Here is a 24920-nt window from a genome sequence, read left to right as displayed (position 1 = left end):
ACGGATCCCCTAATACAGAGGGATTAACGTCTGTGCCACATCCAGAACCATTCAGTGTAGGAGTCTGGTGGTTCTACTGGATACTGACAAGTACCCAGCCCCTTTGTTCCCTCTGATAATCATCAGTCCTCCTCTGAATGCCTTCACCACTCTATTCCTGAATAGGTACACATTTAAATATGTTAGCAAGATCAAGGTATTGGGATAACCGTTAGGTTCGCTGTTCAGAGAGTTGCAGTGAAAACCATCATACACAGTGGCCCTTTCTGGATAAGATTACCTCCCTCTGATCTAAGGGATCAAGATCAAAGCAAGGTGCATTGCAATGTCTGATACCCAGCACACTACAGCATATAAAATACAGGTATCCATCAACTTCCGCATTTGGAACCAGGACCACTTGTTGCAAGTCAATTTGGGCGTATCTCAAGTTATACGAGAGAGGCAAGACATTAAGGACAGTATACACAGTACTGAAATAATAATGTACATATTAAACCACAGCACTTAATAAACAGATACTGCACTTACATTTCACGAAAAAAATAAAGCACAGATTGCACTAAGAAATCAAAAGAGGCATGTGCTAGCAAACAGTGGGAGCTGAGGAAGAAGCAGTGGTGAAATACTTTATTGTACAGTACAGTAAGTAAGCACTTGTTGACCCGGGTTCGAGTCTCCGCCTGGGTCACATGTGTGCGGAGTTTGCTTGTTCTCCCCGTGTCGTCGTGGGGTTTCCTCCGGGTACTCCGGTTTCCCCCCACAGTCCAAAAACATGCTGAGGCTAATTGGAGTTGCTAAATTGCCCATAGGTGTGCATGTGTGAGTGAATGGTATGTGAGTGTGCCCTGCGATGGGCTGGCCCCCCATCCTGGGTTGTTCCCTGCCTCGGGCCCATTGCTTCCGGGATAGGCTCCGGACCCCCCGCGACCCAGTAGGATAAGCGGTTTGGAAAATGGATGTATGGATGGATAACCTCTGCATTCACAGCACTCCTTCAGTTATCGATTGAAGAGCAAATTTCCAAATGAATGAAATCTCACTCAGTGTTTATGTAATTGAGTGATGGAATTTCGTGAAATTTCCAAAAGTCCACAGAAATATTCTGAAAAACATTCATGCAGACTGAGTTTTTGATATTTGCTTTTCAATTAACACAATTTTCTTCAGTCTGAGGTTTAACAGAATTCAGCCATATGCTGTTAAAAAAAACTACACAGAACAAAAACAGAAAGGACTTTACATCTGTCTGAAAGGAAAGTTGACACAGGCTGCAGCAGTGAACAAATCAATCAATGTATTAAAGTTGTCACGTGGGTATTATGGGCATGCGGGGTTTTGTTTATATCCTGGTGCCTTTGGTACGTCAGTCGGGATCGTGGGACTAATTAAATGCTTTGACAATTGCGGCGCTGGAACAATGTTTGGGATTGGTTGGGAAAGTGAAGGGGGAGGATCGCATTAGAGAAAAGGCACCCTGGAAGAAAGGAAAGGGGGGAACCGGAGGAGACACCGGAAAAAGGCGCACCGGAGAGTGGACAGAAGGGGAACCGGACGAGGCATCGGGAGAAGACGCACCGGAGAGTGGACAGGGGAGACACCGGACGAGGCAGCGGGAGAAGACGCACCGGAGAGTGGACAGAAGGGGAACCGGACGAGGCGTCGGGAGAAGACGCACCGGAGAGTGGACAGGGGAGCCGACACTGGAGAGCGGAACACCCCGAGTGGCGATCGCGTCTCGAGACGCTCTGTCGGGGAAGGAGTCGCTGGGACGCCGGAGCGGGGGAGAGTAACTGGGCATTCCCCCCGCAGCGAGTTAAGTGAAAACTCTGTTCGCATGGACAGAGCCAAATATCGGGTCGGCGTCTGATCTGGGGTCTGTTTTAGGCTGATGTAGTGGCGGGTGTTTGAAATCAGGTTATCAATCCTCCCTGTAGTGGATACCGTGATATGGTGTCGTTTGTAGTGGGTGTGTACGGGTGTTTCGATTTGTGTGTGTGATTATTGCGGTGCCCTGTGGGGGTGATAAGTGTGCGGTAGTGTGCCTTTGGCGCGGTACTCTCTGTATCCCTATACGGCGATTGCGGGTCGTGCTTCGGTAGAATCTGTTTGCTCGCCTTGTTTTTGTGTCGCCCTTATAGGCTGGGGCGGACGGAACCGGGCTTGTGGGGATCATCTTTTGCACGGACATCGCCTGGCCCCGCTGATCTGATAGTGGGCCCTGAACGGACTAAATTTTATGACGTTTTTGTATGCCATCGGCTAGCCTTGGCATTTTAAAGTGTGTTTTTATTCTTTGTAAAATAAATTGGTAAAATACAAAGCATCGGGTGTTTGGGTGTCTGTGGAGCAACCCATACCAGCACAACCAGTCTGAACCAAATTGGAGGGTCCTGGTGCCGTATGGTAACATCAGGTGGCGTAGTCGGGGCTTATAAGGTTTATTGGGGGGGTTTTATGGTTAGGTTAACCATTGGGTTAAAATAGGGCTAATAATTGCCCCTGTTGCCTTAAGTGTGGCGTTTAGCCCACGTGACGTAGTTGTGACAAAGTTAGGCATTAAGTAACTGGAGGCAGTATATACATAACATGATAACATGCCTTTTCTGTACTGACCATATTAAGGACGCTGTAACACTGCCCACCACATACCTGCTTCATTTATTTTATACTTGCAGCTGCTTATTCAGACAGCTCGTCTACCTGTCTGTCCATGTTGCCGTCCCATGACCACTGGTCCAGCCTACAGGTGCCGTCCCATTCCGGCATGTTACCCATGAGTCATAGCGGCACCTCCGGGAGCAGCTCCAGGTGAGCCCGTGCCTCCCCTCCCCCACCTGCCCCCATGCTGAGTCGCGGGCCCCCGTCTTCCCTCTTGTTCTCGCCTATACCCACATCCTGGCCTGTGTCTGCATCGTCTCACCTCGTTAACAGGACTTTCGCCTTCTTCTGTCCTGATCCATTCAGGCCCATCACTGCATTCTGGGACATGCTTTGATTTATTTCGCCATAGTTACTCTTTGTTTTCCTTTGTACTTTGCACTCTACAAGTAAAATGAATAAAAAATAGCCATTATTTTGATATTGTTTTAGTACAGTGACACTGTAGTATATTTGTTGTTGTTTCCAGGCAACACTGCATGCTGATTTAACGTCTTTCCTTAATCTCCACCCCATTGCTCACACACAGCCAGTATCCCAGTTTGTGGTCAATGAGCTCCTCCTCGCTCACCCCAGTCTCCCAGTCCAGTGGAATGTCCAACAGCTTGGGCTCTCAGTTCCTGCGCAGCTCTACAACTCATTACCCAGGGCTCTTGCACCCGGCCACAGTGCCCCTCTCAGGCTCCCCGCTGTATGACAGCACTGCCCCATCGGAAGTTCATGAAGCCTCACAGTACGACGCCTCTCCCCACGCGCGCTTAGCCACCACCGGGACTCCCATCACTCCTCCTTCCCTGTAGGGCGGCGCACTTCCATTATTATTGCAGTTTCTACTGTCACTCTGTTGCTTTTCCTGGTGCTGGACTTTTGACAGATAAATGCATTATTTGTTGCATTCAGTGACAAAAGTAAGATTGGTCTGTTTAACACCCTCAATATCCACCCTATGAGCCCCTTGTTGGCGGCAGAATCAGGAAGATGTCGGAGAAAGCAGAGGTAAAGTGAATAGTCACCTCGACAATAATGTGGAAACCGCTTATGGTGATCATGCCTGTGTGGGTGAAATGGATCACTACAGTATAAGCGGATGATGATTATAGCCGATTTTTCCCTTTTTCTTTGTCTGACAGTTTACCATCTAATAGGCATTTTTTTCTTTTTATGCACTTTGAGATGTGTCTAGGTCAGATACGACCAAAATATTTTTCTTATTTCAGAAGTGGAAAAAAGATATTGCTCTCAGATTCTGTTCAGTTGTAGCTTTTTAAAATAATGTACCTTGATTTGTGTTTGTTTAAAATGCCATTACCTGCTGCCAGGGACGGATTATGGGTTGTGTGGGCCCCTGGGCAAAACGTTCGCGAGGGCCGCTTACTGGGCCGCTGAATATGTCTGGCCCAGCTAAATTTCTTGGTTTGAAAATCTGGCCCAACTACTTTCCAGACCTGGACTAGCCCTACTGAATCATACACTAATGTTATTCTGTTATGTGGGCTGTTGTGATAGGGAGATTTGCAGGATGCTGCACGACGGGTGGTGTCCCTGCTGCAGAATGCCCTGTCTGAAGCAGCACCTAGAGACAGTGAGGGTTGTTGTTATCACCTTAATATTGTATATACGCAATCTGTTATTTCTTAACTAATATAATTGTAATGTATTCTTCTGATATGTTGTGCACAGCCAACAAAAAAGAGAGAAATGCAAAACCAAAGGAAGGCTTTCTTTTCTCTTAAAAGTCTTTTTTCTAAACCAACTGAGAGTCAGTTAGAGGGGTGTTCATTATCAGTATTGTTGCTGGCATTTCTGAAAATGTGCCAATTTTAGTCAAGTGGCTACTTTTCAAATGCAGTCCCTGGCCAAGATGAAGAAAGTTCATGAAGACTACATGATAATATTAAGCACTGACATAACAAACAACATTTTTACATGCAAAATATACAGGAAATATACATTGCAACAGGCTAGGATAGACAAATAACCAAATACACTTGCAACCCTGACCACTTTAGACCCCAGATTGGAAACTGTTGGTGACTGAGCATATATTTTTTCCAAGATTTGTTTACTTTGCTGAAAGCAATTTAAGGGCTTTCAAGTTCTCACAAATAATAATAAAAAAGATTCTTCCACTATAGCCAGATCCAGTTTCTGTGGGGGGGGGGAGGGTGACAATTTGTAGTAATAACTATTTCCTGCTGAAAAACACTGGTAAACTATCCACATGTCTCTGAATATCTGTGAGTCCCGAGACCTCCATGACACATAGATATAAGTTGCCAGTGTTGATCAGCAGGAAATCTTCTCCAAAGCCCCACCACCACCTCACACCAATCCACCCAGGGCTGTAGATGAACAAACTTCAAATAAATTTGCTGGTAATACAAACCGGATCAACTTGTGGTTTGTGTCCACGTGTACTAGAGACAAAGGCCCTGGTACAGAGTACATTCTGCGTACCACACAGCCAAGACTTGACAACCTTGATATAATGCCCTTGGAATCAACCCTATGCATGGAGGCTGCAACTCTTCTCCACCGAACCCTGTAGCCCATTGACTGCAGCCTCCCTCTGACCGTCCTGTAGCCTGCATTTGGTAGATCATTCTTGACAGAAGAAACCAAATTGTCAAGTTCCTCATCACTGATGGAATTATATGTGTCCCTAACACAGTGCTCATACTCTTTCATTCTTCTTAAGATTGTTCTTCTTGAAACACCCATCAGTGTGGCTATGCAAGGCACAGGAAGTTGAGTATGGAGCATTTCTTTCAAACGTTGTTCTTCAATCAAACTCTTGGGTCGTCCATTGGTGGCAGTGACTTCCTGTGTGGCAGTGGGGCTGGACGTTCCAGATATGCCCTCACAAGGTCAAAGAGCTCTTGCAAAGCCAGGGTGATAGCAGGAGGTACTTCAATGTGATTAGACAGGGCCTGCAGAAGATACAGCTCCTGATGACAAAGGAACTCCAGGTAATCCAAATTTAGTGGAGTCGTGCTGAATCCCATTTCTATTTTATGCAGAAGACTTTCGAGAAGGTGGTATCTGAACTGTTCACAGAACAAATTATAGTTAATGAGGTGTCAAGATCTTGTCTCTGATCCACACACTAGGCCTACCATTCAAAAGATTTAATTATGAAAATGAAATGTTTTTGTTTTGTGAGGTGCTTGTTCATGTATGATGATGTAGTGGCTGCTCTGTTTGATCGTGGTAAACCTTTTCACAAACAATATAAGTGAAGAAGTATGACATTAGATCTAAGGACCAGAGTCAAATAAAGTTAAATAAAATCCATAAAAAACACTTACTCAGTGGAGATTCCAATGTAGCAGGCAGACAGCTTTATGGCTTTAATAATGAGTGTATTTAGCAGCTACAAGGACAAAAGATATTATAAACCTCTCCATTTTAATGCTAATTTAATAAACATTAACAGATAGCACTTAAGGTGGTTTCGCCTATAGTCTGCTAACACTAACCCGAGAACTAATATCTGACGAGCGCTCTTCCCAGGATTTGAATTTATTAAATTGGCTGTGTGATGTTGTATTAAGAAATGTTATTCACAATGCAATTTATTGTACATTGGCCCATTGTTTTATATATGGTAAGACGAAGCGGGAAATTCGAGCGAGCGAGTGCTGTGCAGACGCGAGCGCGTAGAGGGGATGGGTTTTCAGCACTGGAGCACACACACACACGCGCGTGGTTCTACTTTTGGCACTAATTTAACGCAGAGCGAGTGAGTGAGTGCTGTGCAATCGCGAGCGCGTAGAGAGCATGGATTTTCTGTTCGTGAGCGCATGCGCACGTGGTTTTTATGCGCACGACTTTTGGCACTAATTTAACGCCATACATTCCGAAACCATGCCACAGTCGGCTGTTCGACTAACCATTGCAATGGGAGATACCAACACCCGCTCTAAAAATGAATAATTATCTTTGTAGTATGCGTTGTTTCGGTCCCAAGACACCTACGTACCAATGCTACGCGCAAAGGTGAATAAGTGACTATAGTGCCTTTTGAAAGCCATGACATGAGAACATTGAAATCTTACCAGAACTTTCCGCAAACAACTAAAGAAACTAGTTAGACTATTACACATTATAGGAGTTGCGCGTAAACTCAAACCACTTCAACAAAAAATGAGACGTGCACAGTCAATTTGTCGTAGTTTTATTTTATTTAATACAAACGTAATTAACCGAAATGTCAAATTTGTCAAAGAAGATGCCCAGTACACTATGGCTATGTACAAAATGTCAAAAAAGTCACAACAATAGAAGACATTTTCAGTTAAAGAAAAATGCCTGTAAAATACAGAAGGGAACAATACGTGGCCCTCTCCTCCCTCAGGGATCACCACCCCCTTTATCACTTCCAACTACGCCACCCAATCTTGATTAAGCAGGAAACTACGGCAATTTTACATCGTGTTGCTACAGCCAGGGACTGCACTAATCGGAATATCTATAGACAACACCTTACCTCTCTTCAACGTTGATATATAGTTTAATATCTGACCGTCTATGTTTTTGGACATTGTCAATTCAATTTAATGTTCATGAATTCAACCCCCTTTGAATTAAACGGAATTTTAAAAAAATACCATATACTCCCTCGCATAATTTTCTGAAATAGTAAATGTAATCATGATCACATCTATACATCTACAATTCCACTTGTTTATGGCGTAAACTGTCCGATCACATACAGAATTTTTATAGCCTCTTAATTCCAACCACTGAGTCTTTCTGCTTATGTATTTCCATATCCACGCCGCTCGCGGATACGATTGCGCACGCGCAGAGCGCAGGATTTCAAAATCTGCCAGCAGCTTGATGCGTGGTCCAACAAACATCCAGCTTGTTAAAGTAGGTTAATAATCGTGAGAGAACCAGGTTCCTTCATGTTAGCTTAGTGATTTTGCTCTTACCCCTCTTGCTTCATTATGGATTTCAACAACTTTGCTTGTGGAAAAATGAATTACTGAAGGTCTCTGTGGCATGCAGATTTCTTCAGCCACATTTGCCAAATCCTTCTCTATTGTCAGAAGTTCTGCGCTAGAGGGAGGTTTACTGGTCTTATACTCTTCTGGCACCTTGTGTGATTCCTGACTTGGGACATCAGTTTGGCTCCTTCTGTATGTGGTTTACATTGTATTTGTTCTTTAAAGTTGCCCCTTCAGAATTAGACAGTGTAACCAGCTTGCCACATATTGCCTGGATGACATAAGGTCCGGTAAAATCCGGTTCCGTTCTTCCTCCTTTCCGTCCCCGCTTCCTCATGTTGAACAGAAGCGCCTCATCTCCAACATGATAAACTGTGTTTTGGTACCTCTTTTGTATTCGTTTACCACATGCCTGCTTCTGTTTTTCCTGTGACTAGGAGATGTTTTCAGCTGTTGTTGCTTATTGTCTCAACTACTTTATTTTTTTCATCAAAAAACGTGCCGTAGCTTTTCTCATTGGGAAGAATAATTGTGGAAAGCTGAAGTGGAAAAACATTCATAGCAAATTATTATTATTCACAGATCATGATAAAGAGTTATTTTTCTAAAAGCATTAAGAACAATGTAATTTGCTGTTTCAAGATATGTTTTTAAATAACTACTTGTCAGTCATAAGAAACTCTTCAACACACATGATCCGATCTTGCCACAAATCATTTTTAATCTCACTTTTGTTGCCAGCAGTTCAGACATTAATGGCTGTGTGTTGAGTTATTTTGAGGGGACATCAACTTTACACCATTATACAAGCTGTACACTGATTACTTTACATTCTATCAGAGTTTCATATCTTTAGCGTTGTCCCTTGAAAAGATATAATAAAATATTTACAAAAATGTGTGGGGTGTACTCACTTTTGTGAGATACTGTATATTAAGGGATTGATTGTCAATAATATCAGTAATTCCTGATGTAATGTTAAAAGAATAGAGCCTATCTCACACAGTTCTAAAACAACCTCAAAAACAGACTTACCGTTTTATGTCATCATTCGTTTTCTCATCCAGGCCATTGGTTTGGGGATGATATGCAGCAGTGATCAACGGCAGAACAGGGGCTCTGAACGCAGTATGGATGAAAAAGGAATTAACCATCTCTCTCAATATAAAATTAGGATCATTTATTCTCTACAGAGGCCCCCATAGAATAGTGCATCCATCCCCTCACTCATGTTTAGACAGACGTAAGGCAGCAGGCCAATGACATTCAGAACAGCAACAACATCAACAATTGTACAGCTAGTTTTAAAATTTAATAAAAAAGACAAACCAATTAGGTAATATTAATGAAATTATTAAAACGTGCAGATTAATAGTCAGAAATAATTTGCGATTTTAAGAGCGGAAAGGATACATTAAAACTCAATTACATTTATGCCTTAATAATAAAAAAAAGGTTTTTGAATTTTACATCATGATAAATGAGAACTATATGTGATTACTAATTACTGTTGACTAATTTCCTGTCTGGACGTTTCCCTTCTCATTGTTAAAGGTAATTATATGTCTGGGTGCCAGTCAGTGGAAGCACACAGACATGTTGGCCAGCTGTCATATTCATTCAGCACCAGCCCATCAAGTAGAGAATTCAGCACCACGGACAGTGACCTGTGTTACAATGACATCAGGTCATTGGCTCTAAATATTTTTCTAGAAATAACTAAATGGCTCTATTGTAGAAATTTCCAGCCAGAGTCTTGTGGTGCGTTTGTTTTTCTCTCGGAACTTGGAAATTCCGAGTTGGGTGACATCACATCCGACAATCTCCCGTTCGAGCTAGCACAACTCGGAACAAACATGGCTGCCTCCATGAATACGCTGCTGTGTTGTTGCTTTATATTTTAGCAGTTATGGAGTAAGATTATTATTTCAGACAAACAAACAAGAAACAGGAACTAGTCAAACCACATTAAAAGCTTTATAAAGTATTTTAGTACATTCATAGCGATGTTCTTTTTTCGAGAGGCAAACAAACTACAAACAAACCAAAAACACTAACAAGTCTGGTAAAAATCTGATATTGCATGTTAGGATACTGTTTACGGTCACGATATGGTACTCTTTAAATCGAACACATGCAATTACATTAATAATTACTAATAATTATAAATAATAATAATAATTAATTTAACAAAATAAAAATGTTTAAAGATTTGTAAAATAAAATTAATGTTGAGTGTGTAAGCCGCCATGTTGAAATTACGTCACAGGGGCAACTCGGACAAGAAGATTCTGTCAGACATTAACGTCATAAAAGAGGCGTTTCCAACTATTTCAAGAATAGGATATGGTAGGATGAAAATGGCAAAGGTATGATAGGATAAGGTAGTACAGGAACGGCTAATATAAGATAGAATAAGATAAGATAGGATAAAAATGGTTAAGGTATGATAGAATAGGCCAAGATAGGATAGGAATGGCTAAGGTAAGGTAGAATAGGATAAGGTAGGATAGGAATGGTTAAGGTAAGATAGGGTAGGATGTTGTAGGATAAGAATGTGTAGTATAGGATAAGATAGGATAGGAACAGCTAAGATATAATAGAATAGGATAAGGTATGATAGGAATGCCAATTGTAAGTTAGAATAGGATGTGGTAGGATTAGAATGGGTAAGATAGGATGGAATAGGATGAGGTAGGAAAGGAACGGGTAAGATATGATAGTATAGGCTAAGGTAGGATAGGAATGGTTAAGATAGGATAGGATGTGGTAGGATAAGAATGTGTAGGATAGGATAAGATAGGATAGGAACGGCTAAGATATAAAAGAATAGGATAAGGTAGGATAGGAATGCCAATTGTAAGTTAGAATAGGATGTGGTAGGATTAGAATGGCAAAGATATGATAGGATAAGGTAGTATAGGAACGGCTAATATAAGATAGAATAAGATAAGGTAGGATAAAAATGGCTAAGGTGTGATAGAATAGTCCAAGATAGGATAGGAATGGCTAAGGTAAGATAGAATAGGATAATGTAGGATAGGATTGGTTAAGGTAAGATAGGATAGGATGTGGTAGGATAAGAATGTGTAGGATAGGATAAGATAGGATAGGAACGGCTAAGATATAATAGAATAGGATAAGGTAGGATAGGAATGCCAATTGTAAGATAGAATAGGATGTGGTAGGATTAGAATGGGTAAGATAGGATGGAATAGAAAAAGTTAGCATATGAACTGAAGTTGATGATGTGCATTACTACTAATCCTGCTGACCTTTCTCTCCTGCAGACAGGGGCAACGCCGGAGGAAAAAGGACACTGGAAACGGAAAGCTGGAGTGTTGGGGAGTGATGGGGACTGGAGGGAACAAACAACTAACCTTCCTTTCCTCCCAAAGTCTGCCTTTCCAGGACTGGCAAAGGTGGCCCATGGATTGGACCATGCCTCACGCGATGCAATGGTTCAGTTGGTCCAGAGACACTGGACCGCCCCTTCATTCACGGCTTATGCTCAAACTTTCATTTCCAGGTGTTCCACATGTATGACTCACAACATGGGTCGTGCATTGAAGCCACCAACTGCCACAACTCCTCCAGCTGAGGGTCCTTTCCAACATTTGCAGATGGATTTCATAGAACTAACACCCTGTAGAGGTTATCGTTATTGTCTGGTGGTTGTTGATCTCTTTTCCAGATGGGTGGAAGCCTTCCCGGCCAAGCAAGCAACGGCCCAGATAGTTGCGAAAAATCTGTTAAAAGAGATAACCCCACGATGGGGTGTTCCAGCCCGCATTACCACTGACAATGGTACACATTTCTCTAATCAGGTGGTCCACAAGCTCTCTGAGTGGTTCCAAACCGACCTTCGACACTACTGCGCTTATCACCCGCAGAGTGGAGGGATTGTTGAAAGAGCAAACCAGACTCTGAAATTAAAATTGGCAAAACTGTGTAGTGACACGGGACTAGATTGGGTGACAGCCCTGCCGATTGTGTTGGGGGCAATGAGAGGCCGCCCACACCAGCAGACAGGATTGGCACCACATGAAATATTGACAGGACGACCAATGCCAGTCCCGTATCCAGGGGGACGGGTGAACTTAGAAACTGTAGATGGCGATCTGTTAACCTATCTGTCTATAATGAAATATAGATGTTATGCAAAATGCATTACCTAATCAGTAATTAACAATTAAGTTTATAATTGTGTTGTTGATTTACACATAGTGGTTGAAACAATGTAATTTACTTGTCATTAATTGAATGTATCAAACAATAATGCAAATCTGCAGAGATCAAAGGGGCTCCACTCCAACAACTGCTGCAAACGCCGCGGCTCCCTGAGTGCCATCACCCGTCAGCTCATCAGTCTCTGCAACCAACTGCCAAGACCCCCCCCCCCCCACTCTGCAAACAAGTAAACCAACTTCCTTTTATTCTAACAACCTAAGCTGTTTTTAACCTGCTATATGACGTTAGGGTCGTGTTCACACAAACTGTGCTTGCTTTGCAGAACAGTATTTCCCTTTTAAGGTTACTCATTTAAATCTGGTCATTGCATTTCCATAATTACACTGTTTGTTTCTATTCCGTTATTTCGTGTTTGTTGTTTGTGTTAAGTGTAATGTCTGTCTTATGTTAGTTGTAGTGTTAGCTAGGAATAAATGCATGTCTTTTACACAACTTCTGCCTCCGTTCATTGAATGCTCACAATAGTCCCTGTCTATGTGCGATCTGGCTACTAAGCTCTGAAACCTCAAACTCGCCTGAAATATCGCGAGACTCTCTCTCCACGACCATCAGGGGAGCTTCGCTACCGATTGTTTACATTGCCTGGTGATGCAGCTCTCTGGACAAGCCTTCTAACCCAGGTTACTAAGCGATACTGGTAATTAGTAAATCCCATTTAAGTGGCACACTAACAGACTCACGGGGATTCGCAAATTGAGTGTGGAGGAGCCGACCATTCAGCATAACAATGGGTTAATAATCAGCATTCAATAATAATTAAAGTTAATTAATTTCAAAACATATTGGTGGAGATATTAAAATTTACCTGAGCTAATAATTCCTACACGTTTCAGAACAATTTTACCCAGAGCAGCGACGGTCTGTTAGCGCGGTGCTATGCTAATTGACAGGAATTGTGGTCCTGCCATTTTTCATCAAGCTATATACAGCTAAATTAATTAGAAGACACTCGTTCCAATTTGACAAGTATTATCTTCAGGGAAGCATGGCAAGACAGCATGAGACAAGGGGTTTTCTTACTACTTAGATACTATATAGATATTGTATATAGTGTATAGTGCTGTATAACGTATTGTGCTGTACAATATAGATGTATTGAAATAGATTCGACTGTACTCATATTTAAACCCTGCTGATCACACATGTCATGCCCGGCCCGTCCGCTCCTCATGTGTGCCACGCCCCCTGATTACCCACGTGTGCTTCCCTGATCGTCTCCGGCTTTGTCTGTTACTTTGATTAGTCTCTGTGTGTTTTAAGTCCTGGTCTGACCTGTTCCCCTTGTCCGTCATTGATGTAAGTTAGTGTCCTATGTTACCTGATGTTAGTGAATGTCCGTGCCTTCGTTTCCATTAAACCCCTTGTTTGCCCTGATTTGCGGCTTCCAGCCTGTTTCTTGTTTGCCTGCCTGCACGATCGCCGTTCCGTCCGGCTTAGATCGTGACAATACACACATATACAGCAAATTTGCCAGTGTTAAATTAACACTGCATGGTGTTTATATAATTCTCACCAAACCAGTGTTGTTGTATATTGTTAAATTGTATTAGCTGTTATAGTGTTCAGTTGACACCATAGACTGTTAGATCACTGCAACTCCACCTCTTCCCAGATTCTAAGCCCATATACGTGGCACACAGGTGCATAATAGGTGGCCCCTATCTGCCCCATTTTAATGTGCACACAAGAACTCATATGAGGATCATAAGAACTGTCCTTATTTACCAACCATCATGAGAAAGACTCTGACCAAAAAGGCCCCCTCAGCCTTTTCTTATTGTGCATCAAAGTCTTTATAGTTCAGTGCTGATTGTTTTTGAAAACCAAAGACCCATGTGTTAATTTGTTAAGCGGCACCTTGCTTTTTATTGCGTATGGTTTTTACGTTAGTCTTTTGTCAGAAAAAAGTTTGTACTTGTATCTTTCAATTGTAGGTGTGGTGTATTTGTTGATCTAAGCCGATTTTGGTCACCCATTCTGACCTTGGTTGATGGGCTTTATATGTGGAAACATGTTACAAGAGTTGCGACACCTTTGCTATGCAGCTCCTGGTACCACCCACTTCCCTGTAATGATGCTGGATGTTTATTTGCATACCATGGTATGGTACAGCCCTTCAACAGATTTGTATTTTTTTTTATCCACCATGATGGTGTTCAATAAAGCAAGTATAAGAAATATTAGTAAAGCTTGTAGGGCAGTTATTAGAATTATTTTTCCTGGGGTCTGCTTTGGTAGGTTAGTGAGCGATTGATGCTCTCTGAAGAAGTTTTCTTGAGCTAGATAGAAATGCCATGATAAGGCAAATACTAATGGATGATAAATCTGAGTAAAACCATCTCCCAGGAAAAATGTCAGTATTGTATGTACTTGCCACATTGAACAGAATCCACATAAATTCCTCTGGGATCACACACCTCATCATAAGTACTATACTATTCAGACCACCTGGCACACATCAATTCAAGCATAGGAAAAGGTCTAGATTTGTAACATTAAAATGTGGTAGAGACTAATATCCATGACATACCATCCTAAAACATGGTGTGTTCTAAAATTTAAGCCCAATAAACAATCTGAATATTAAATGAGCAAAATAATTTGATTTGTTCTTCTATCCAAAGTTGTGGTCTAAAAGCAACAAGGCCACCACCCATTATATCTGCTTTAGGGAAAATGCACTCCTGTAGCCACTAGGGGAGCCCTCACCTTCTCTGAGCCCTGCTAATAATTATGTCATGCATTCTAACAAGCTTTATAATCTGTGTTAATAAGCATTACTTTTACACTAACACTCCTGCTGAGAGACTAATTTGATTACCAGTCTTGGCCTTATCATTAGGAACACATTTAGAGAATTTGCAGAGTGCTGTTTCACAGTGGATTCTCCCTGGTTTTCCCCAAGAACGGTACCATACATTTTATTCACTTGCATACTGCAGATGATTGCAAGAAAGCTTAATTAGTTTACTCTTATACCAGTGCAAGGAAATTGTTTAATACATGCTTAAAAAGGAAATTAATAATTACATTTTTAAAACATTCATTCTCTAACCCAATCCCAACTTCATAGCACATGTAAGGCAAGAATCAAGAAGAAGCATGTATTCAGCTTACCAAAACACAGTGTGCTGATCTTCAGAAAAATCAAAGTTAACATTATTTAAAGTTTACATACCAAGAGACCTTATTGCTTTTTTGCTCTTTTTCATGACGGTGGGTTAATCAAACACAGTACTTGGCTGCCCCAGACATAAGCCACCCATTATGCACCTGTGTGTCACTTATATGGGCTTGGATTCTGGGAAGAGGTGGAGTTTCAGTGATCTAACACTCTATAGTGTCAAATGAACACTATAAGAGCTAATAAAATGTAACACTATACAACAACATGCATTGCACTCTACAAAGTGTTAAATGTAACGCTGATTAGGTGAGAATTATAAAAACAGTATGCAGTGTTAATTTAACACTGGCAAATTTGCTGTGAAGTTCACACAGAGCTTTCGCACTAGCCACAAGTGGCTACCGCACACTCTCACACGCCCCATCCACCCCCAGCAGTCACTGCGACAGAGTGAGAGAGGGAAAGAGTGTTAATTGGAAGAGTGAAAAAAGTGAAAAAGAGAAAGATAGAATGTTCCGCTTCTCATGTTAGATTTAGCAAAGCCTAACACACACTCGGCAGAAACTGCCCCTGTGTCAGTAACCCAGTAACCCTACCTTATCAATTACACAGCTGTGTCAATGACGCTTTTTAAGACTTATGTTTGATTAGAAGTGTAATCCACCAATCAGAGATATACATGCATGCACCAATCAGAAAGCTGCACTTCTGCTTGCCTTCAGTTACACATACATCACATACGCAATCTAACAAACCATTGCCACTTCTATACATTAAACACAAGGGTTTATCCTTCTTCACTCTGATGTACCAAATTAAATACAGGAGAGACTTCATACTAATCTGTAGAAAATAATCTGAATAACCTATCAAGTCAAGAGCTTTAGGATGAATGATCTAAATAAAAAGGTAAAAGTGAAAGATTTTGCCTGACTTTCTCCAGCCTTGTCTGAAACTTTGTCTTTATCTTACAGAGGTGTTAAATGCCGTTATATCATTAAGGAAGGTTTACTGTTGATCACTTGAGATTACAGTCTTCATGTACGTCTTTTTATTCATACCTCTTATAATGTATAATCAGTTACGCACTTGTATGTGGGAAGCTGAAGTACAGCCTTGCAACATTCATTACAAGTTCATTACACCTATATGACCAGAACATTTTTCCCCCCATCATATTAATGTGGATTTGGATAAAAATGTCTTCCTTTTAAATTTATATTAATGTATATTTCAGTTAACCAAATGTCAGCCTCACTGTAGGTAACAAAGGAGAGACATTTTATACCCTCACAGACCAAAAACAAGGGGTTCAACATGTGACGACTACACAGTAATGACTGGCTAAGATGTTTCTGTGACTAATATAAACTCACCTTGTGTAGGGCAAGTACAGCAGTACGCATAGGACGTCAGGACTCACACTGAAATTCCCTACATTTGGATATATTATGTAACTCATGGTTTTGTAGGAATGTTGATACACACATATACAAAGATATCATATATGAATTTGGATTTGGGACTGGAGAGGCTTGTAGTACAAATTCTGCAAAATTTTTATAATGGTTGTTGCAAATATTATGTACAAACTGTGACAGAAACTTGAATGCAAACATGGGTTTTGTTGGGAAAATATCATGAAATACATTACTGAGGAAACTGCGGTTTCTTTTACTCCTATTTAATACTATTAAGCAGAGACATCACAAGGAAAAGAAACTTATTTATAATGATTTATACAGCAGACAATAACTACACATACAAATATAGCACAGAAAAATCCAATAATACTATCGGACAAAATGGCCATGGAAATGTAACAGAGAGCTGTGAGCTGGAGACCAGAGTCTTGACCTTAAGGAGTCAAATAAAATATTTAATTTCTCTGTTGTGCCACAAACCTTACAGATACACTACTTTTCAAAAAGAAAAGAACTTACTTCCTCACACATTTCTAAAAGGATGTATTTGTCAAATCCCTCCAGCTCACTGAGAAATAACACATCAAGAGCACATATGGCCTAAATAAAGATATAACATAGACATATAATACACTGGGCGACATTTTAAAATGTTTTGTTAGGTGATTTAACAAAAAACAAGTGCATGTTCTACAGTTTTTTCTGTAGTTTCAGAATATGGCTTCCAATTTGCCACCACATGTCTGGTTTTGTCACAATTTACAATTAAAGTTCAACATAAATTACACTAACGACATCAAATTTGGTGAATAATATCAAATGACATTTTTCAAACACCCTTCATAAACAAACATTTTTAGTATATTTAGTTTTGCTCCAGTATGTCTGCTTTTTTGACGTAACTTTATTTCATATACAATGCATTGTATTCCTAGTAATGTCATATTAAATCACCAGTAACCTGTCATAGACTCTTGTACAAACAAGTCAGCAGGGTTTACAGGCAGCTTGCAGTTATGTAAACTTACAGGTATGCTGCTGCAGGTCCACTGAAGCCGACCTTTGCATGCAGAACTGTGTTCCGCCTTCCGGTACTGAGTGACAGACCACCTTGAATTGTTGGACTATCTTACAATTATCATGCCCCGCTTGTCCGCTCCTCCGGTGTGCCACGCTCCCTCATTAACCTTGTGTGAAATCCCGATGTTATTAGCAGTTTCCACTTGTTTTCATTAGTCCTATGTATTTAACTCCACATCAAAGTATGTTTCCCCAGTCCTGTCATTGGAGTCGCTACCTGTATTGCCCGACTTAAATATATAATTCATTGTACAATATAGGCCTACTATACATACGGTCAGGGGCGCATGGCGCATTCCCCGTACACGCGCGGCAATTCCTTGTTAGCAGCGCAAATGCGTATTTGTTTTATGTGCATTCACGTAACGACAAAAAAATTACCGTGCATGTTAACATTTATGTGGCTAATTTGTACTTCGTTCTGGACATGAAGGCTAGAATGCACAGTGATTCTTTGTCATAACAGCGCGAATGCACATAACATAAATACGCATTTGCGCTGCTACAAGACATTTCTCATACCAGTTATGTGTCCCTTGAATATGATCTGACAGCCTGAGTCTCGCGCCAGATGCGTCAGAGTTCAACGATGCCTCATTGCAGATTGCAATACGGCCAGGTCATGGTCCCTGCCACGGCCAGCCCGAGCGACTCAAGTGTTGCTAATTTTCATGGAGAAATACATAGAGCAAATAGTCAACGAATCAGATCTGAGAGACAGTGTAATTTCTGACCAATCAGAAATGAGTGGGCCAGGCTGCCCGTGGGCCTGGCCGTCTTGCATCCTGTAACGAAGCACTCTTTGCTGGGTTTGCTAAAGCTAAACTTTATCGGTGCGCCCTTACCCTACCTCCAACCTTGGATAAAGTGAAATGCTTTTATTGTCACTGAAAATACAATGAGATGTCATTTGGAGCAAGCCTGTAGACGCCATAGTAAGCATAAAACTATAGACTAACACTTATAGAGCATAAATACAGAAAAAATACATTTAAAGGCTAAAGATACATACACCAAAAATAAAAAAGAATAAAAATAAAGAAAAAATTCTGGTGCTGGAAGCAAAGAAACCAGTAGCACATTGTAGTGATGAGTCGGTTGCGAACAAAACGGCTCTCGGAGCCGGTTCTTCGAAGTGAACGATCGGAGCCGGCTCCTGCCTGTGAGCCGGAGTCAGAACCGCTTTTTTTCTTTCTCTATTTTTTCCACCCGCTCGGATTGGTCAACTACACGATGTGTGTCTGCACTGAGCAGGAGGGGGAGGGGCGGTGCTACAGGGTGCGTTCGACTTGGGATTTAAGTCTTAAGTCGTCTTGCTCTCGTGAGGTTTTTGTACCATGTGACATGGTCACGGATGGTAACATTTTGCAACGCCGGCTGAAGTCGGACAAAAAAATCTAACCATGATGCATTGCGTTGGGACCACAATGCACTGCTTTAAGCAAGCACTGCAAATGGCTGTGTGAAGTCGAACGCACCCATAGACAAATACAGCAATCACACGCACTGAGAGAGAAACAGGAAGGAAGGAGATGTGCGCGACAAAATGAGTGACTGTAGGAAACGCAAAGTAAAATTTGGATACATTTCAATTGCATTGATAATACAAAGGCAGAGTGTAGAGCTTGCAAGGTTAAAATCTCATATCGAACAGGTTCTACAAATAACCTGCATTGGCACATGAGAACTGTACATCCATCAGTGCAGTGGGAAGAAAAAAGACAAGCAAGTGAACCTGCTACTAAGGAAAGTGACAGTTTGTCTACTGCAGTTTGTCAATGTCTACACCGTCATCCAGTACAGCACCACAACCACCTAGACCTACAACCTAGAGCTCTATGAGACAGTTTCTGCAAACAGAACACAATTGATGAGGAATTGTCTAAAATAATTGCGTGTGATTTCCAACCATAGTAATTCATTTCACTAATAATCTTACATTATTTCTGGTAATAAATTCATTTAAGCACCAAAGAAAATCTGAAGAGCCACTTGGGAGTCGAAAGAGCCGGCTCTTTTAAGTGAGCCGAGCCAGAAGAGCCGGATCTCTTAAAAGAGCCGGAATTCCCATCACTAGCACATTGTTAGATATTACACAACAACAGCGTAGCATTGAAAAGCTCCGGGCCGCTGTTTCTGCATGCACTGCCATTTTGGTTTTTGACTCTGTTTACGTTGGAGTGGATGAGTCAGATGGCTGAAGATAGAAGACAACACTGCCATCTAGTGGTCAGGGGTTTAAATGCCAACAGAAAATGAAAAAGTCTCACAAATTTTTGAACTGATTAGCTGTGAATTTTGTAAAACAGCAGAGGCGGTTGGCTGGAGATGCACTAATGATCGGCTTGCAGGTAGTAGAACAATGACCAGCTGAGTCTTTCCTCAGTGTTTCTACTTTAAATAGCAAAGGGTATCATAACACACTTTAGAGTACTTGGTACTTCACTCATTCTTCTATCTTGGTGCCATGTTTCACCATCTCTATCAGTGTCATCAACATCAGTGAAAAGGTGTCTGGGATGCTGACCTTAGAAGCAGAGTTTCAAAGAAGAGCTGAGGAAAGGGGGGGAAAACACCCCCCTTTGAAAACCTCTGAACACTAGGGGATAAGAGCCTTAATGAAGGAAAGATCAGCAATTTGGTGTGAAGCACTTAAACAACTTAGTTAAACTTGGCATAAGAAAAGACAGACAACATAGCAGAGAATGGTTTCAATCCATCGACCTCTGGGTTATGGCCCAGCTCACTTCCTCTGCGCCAAACTTTAAACAGCAAAGGGGCTCTGGACACACATAATGGTACTTAGTGCTTCTTTTCAGAGACCCTAGGTTATAAAGCCCCCGTGAGGTGCAGCATGAGCCTTCCTCAAGCGATGCCTAATGTATGCATGACAAGCAGGTAAAAGCTGTTGGCCATAGACAAAGTGAGACCCAGCAGAGGACATGGCCGTTCTAAGCCTCAGACCTGGTATGGTGATGAAGCTTCCTGTTACACTTTCTACTGCCTTGGTTCATCGCAACAATCAATATGATAAAGAGAAGGAGTCATCCTAGATGGGACTCAAACCCACCCCTCCACTTTGGGATCCCCAGTACATAATGGGGAGCGGGGGGGGGGCATAATGAATTCTGAAGGTCCCCGTAGCCCTCAGCCCACTGGGAAGATGCCCAGTACGGAAATGACAGATGCTAAAATAGATGCTAAAGACTCAAATGGCCTAATTGTCAGTGTTTGTTATAGACACCTAATGTAGCTGCAGAGGAAAGCAAAATGTTATATGACGACATCAGGATTATGAGTAATAAAAATGATGTGGTGGTTATGGGTGATTTTAATTTACCAGGGATACAGTGGGACACAGTCTCTGGCTCTTCTGTAAATGAACTCGAGATGGTGGGAGTGGTACAGGATTGTTTTTTTACTCAGTTTAATACCCCTACCAGGGGAGAAGCCATTCTTGATCTTCTTTTCTCTAATAACCAGGTTAGGATTGGAAAATTAGAGGTTTTAGAACCACTGGACAGTAATGAGCATAACATGGTTAAATTTCAGGCTAATTTTCGTGTCGGAAGAGCAAAATCCAAAAGAAAAAAATATATTGTGAGGAAGGCAAACTTTAATGGTATGAGACTGAAATTAGAAACTGTAAACAAGTTAAATAGCAAAACGGTTGAAGAGGCATGGGAATTTTTTAAAAGGACATTGTTGCAAGTGCAAGAGGACTTCATACCTGTTTCCAGCAACACTAAATCTAGGAAACTACAACCAAGGTGGTTTACTAAGGAAATTAAGAATAAAGTCCGGAGGAGAAGGGCAAAATAAAGCAGGAGTCTACAGGTTGAGTTAAAAAATAACATTAGACTCAATAAGAGGAATGTAGAGAGGAAGATTGAATTGGAAGCTAAGAATGACATTAAAAGTTTCTCCCAATGTTTTATCTCCAAAAGAGTCTAAAAGCTGAAATCACTAATTTACAGGATAGTAAGGGCTTTATAATTGAAAATGAAATTGATATAGTAAATGAATTTAATGATTATTTTACACGGGTGTTCACAGTAGAGAACACAAATAACTCAGCACCATGTAGATTCATTGAATTATTAGATTTCCAGAAGTCCTTAAGCTTAAAGCTACAGGGTTTTTACAAACTGTATCAGCCTGGATTGAAAACTGGTTTACAGACAGGAAGCAGTGGGTAGTTATTAGAGGCATAATGTCACAGTGGACCTGCGTTCATTGTGGGATACCATAGGGTTCAATTTTAGGACCACTATTGTTCCTAATTTGCACCAATGATATTGACATCAGTACATACAGTAAAATGGTTAAATTTGCTGATGATACCAAGGTGAGTGATGTAGCAGATACTGATCTATCAGCGGAGAGACTACAATAGGATTTAATTAGCAACTGGGCTGATACATGGCAGACGAAATTTAAAGTAGATAAATGTAAGGCTATCCATGGAGGGAGCAGAAATATAAAGTACAGATATTTTATGGGTTCCACTGAAATAAAGTTAGCTGATTATGAGAATGACCTCGGTGCGTATGTTGATGCTTTCATGTTCCACTCTCGTCAGTGTGGGGAAGTAATTAAAAAGGCCAATTGTTCCAACTAGAACTTGTGGCCGTAGTGGAAATTAGCTGGAGAACATTTTAAAATGAATCTGAGGAAGCACTTCAATTCAATTCAATTTTATTTATATAACGCTTTTAACAACATGCATTGTCACAAAGCACTTTACATTTAACCAGCCAGAACCCCACCAAGCAAGCCTGAGGCGACAGTGGCAAGGAAACTCCATCTAGCAGGAAGAAACCTTGAGTGGAACCTAGACTCAGAAGAGGACCCCATCCTCCTCTGGGCGACCAGGGAGCATGAAACTGCATTTACATTGACATTCATTAGAGTTCATATAGTTATAAAGTCCCAGTTGGTTTCATGTAGTTATATCCAGGAGTCCAGGTGCGGGTTCACACGGTGTAGTCGGCTCGGTATCAGCTCGAAAAAGAGAAAATGGAGAAGAGTTATTGCCCTACACCTAACCGGCAGGACTAAAGCAACTATGACAGCCTGGCTAAAAGAGAGACCTGGAAGGAAGCACAGGCATGAGGGTTTACAGGGGTTTTGGCGTCAAGCCACCTCCCATCCACAGCTTAAGTGATCGGCGAGAGTGGCAGGACGACAGCACCAATCCCCCCTTTCCCCTTCAATCTCAAATAACTATGAACCTCCAGATTTCCTATTCACCTTAGAAAAGAAGATTTAACTATCCAAAAGACTGGCTAAAGAGGTACTTCTTAAGCCTTGACTTAAAAGCAGAGATTGTGTCTGAGTTCCGAACACTAATAGGAAGTTTATTCCATAGCTGTGGTGCTTTATGAGCAAATGCTCTTCCCCCAAAGGTAATGTTCTTTATTCTGGGTATGGATAGAATACCTCCATCTCGTCATCTAAGTGTATGATTCGGAACGCAAATGAGGTCACCCACATACTGCGGTGCAAGACCATTTACAGCTTTATAGGTTAAGAGCAGTGTTTTGTAGTCAACACGAAATCTAACTGGCAGCCAGTGCAGTGAAAATAAAATTGGGGTAATATGATCATATGTTTTAGTTTAACTATTGCTAGTAGCAGTTCAATCAATGCTGGGAGCATCTCTGAATAATTTTGATGGAACAGGGTCTAGCATACAAGTAGATGAATTTGAAGATAAAATTAAGTACATCAGTTCTGACTGGTTAACCCTGGTAAATGCTTCAAATAGGGTGATTGCAGCATTAGCACATGCCGTGTCAAGGCCAGAGAATGTAGTTATTGGAATATTCAAAATGTTCTGTCTAACTGAGCATATTTTTGGTCAAAAAATTTCATAAAGTCGTCACTGGAAAATAACCAGTGGTCAGTGGTTATTAGTCAGCTTGGACACCATAGTAAATAGGAATCTAGGATTATTTTTGTTTATTTCAATTAGTTCTGATAGATACTAGATGATTTGGCGGCACTAAGAGCCTTTTTGTAGCTAGCCATAGCCTCTTTCCATGCTAGTTCGAACACCACTAGTTTAGTATGATGCCACTTACATTCTGTAAGGACATAAAACTTATAGGTCCTGCAGGCCCCAACTCTGATCAGCCTGCATCAGTCTATTTCAGAGCTCCGCTGGCCCAGGCAAGACTGGACTCAACTCGTCAAACCACCCCTTTTAAGGAAGGCAAAGGCCTGCCGGCTCCTGAGAGACTGGATAGGAATAACTGGAGCAACACAGAAAAAGCAAGACCTTTCACCCCCGGAGTGACCAGAGTTCCACAATCAATCCACAGCAACAACGGCTGTCAGCCTCCAGACACAGACACCTTTTCCACTATAAACAGGATAACTCAGCACACATAGATGTTAGGGACAAATACACGCATGTTTGGTCTCGTTTGAATATGCATGAGACGAGGAGTATTATACTCTCAGATTTAAGGCAGTATAGCTTTTCCTAAGAGAAATACAGAAACTTCGGCTCAACCCACCAAACTGAGAGAGCCTCTCACATGGTAGAACAAGGGAATTACGACCACCCCCTAAAGTGATCTGATTGGCTGGGGACTTGAGAACCAAGGTCAGCAATGCCCCTAAAATTAACCATTGACCGAAATTGGTCAGTCTTCAGAGACATGCCATCACCTGGTCTGGATACTTAAGGAAGGGCTTCAGAAGTAGTCGGGGAGTCACTCTGTAATCAGAGCTCCCGCAGAGAACTGGGCGAAAGTCCATCTGTAGTCAGATACTTTCCACAGAACTTTGTTCACTCTCAGCTGAGGAATGTGATTGTTTAATATTGTATTTGTCCAAATGTATTTACAAGTATGTGTCCACATGTCAATAATTGTATATTGTAGTATGTTTAATAAATGTTGTTTCGATTACTTTATGACTGTCTGATTTGCTAACTTCTTCATAAACTTTCCAGATTGGACTTCTATCCTTATTAGGACTATGGTGGTAAATACTATCTTGCAGCCTCTGGGTTAAATCCCATTTATTTATCCGGGTCCCAAACTTGACTGCCCAAGTTAAGTTAGGTGGATACCAAAACTACACCTCTGGAGTTCGCACATGCTCAGTTACGGGCCGGCGTAACCTCTGAGGTCAACACATGCTGATGAAAGGTACAGGTCTACCCTCTGAGGGGCGTACACACTATGTTCCTAGGCACCGGGCATAGTCCCTGAGACGCTCACATGGTAAGACAATGGGCGGCATCGGCGGAGTCCCTGAGACAAACCAAAAGTAAACCTCGTACAAACTACCGCAACAGAAGGTGCGCCTTCACAGCCGCTGAGGTTGACACACGTTATGATATGGGCTGCCCCCGGCTGAGCCTCTGAGGTGGACGTACGTGAGGTTTGGGTAAACATCGGCTTAATCTCC

General features: G+C 41.5%; 1 long non-coding RNA gene across 1 annotated transcript; it reads left to right on the top strand.

Annotated features, from left to right (window-relative positions):
* Positions 1-10603: 10603 nt before the first annotated feature.
* On the top strand, positions 10604-12296 carry LOC125727163 (uncharacterized). Its single transcript, XR_007388581.1, has 2 exons — positions 10604-11074; positions 11507-12296. It is a non-coding gene; the product is annotated as an uncharacterized LOC125727163 (long non-coding RNA).
* Positions 12297-24920: the final 12624 nt, after the last annotated feature.

This window comes from Brienomyrus brachyistius, unplaced genomic scaffold, assembly GCF_023856365.1.
Source record: "Brienomyrus brachyistius isolate T26 unplaced genomic scaffold, BBRACH_0.4 scaffold89, whole genome shotgun sequence".
Taxonomy (NCBI): Eukaryota; Metazoa; Chordata; class Actinopteri; order Osteoglossiformes; family Mormyridae; genus Brienomyrus; species Brienomyrus brachyistius.
This window is presented reverse-complemented; position numbering and strand designations above follow the sequence as displayed.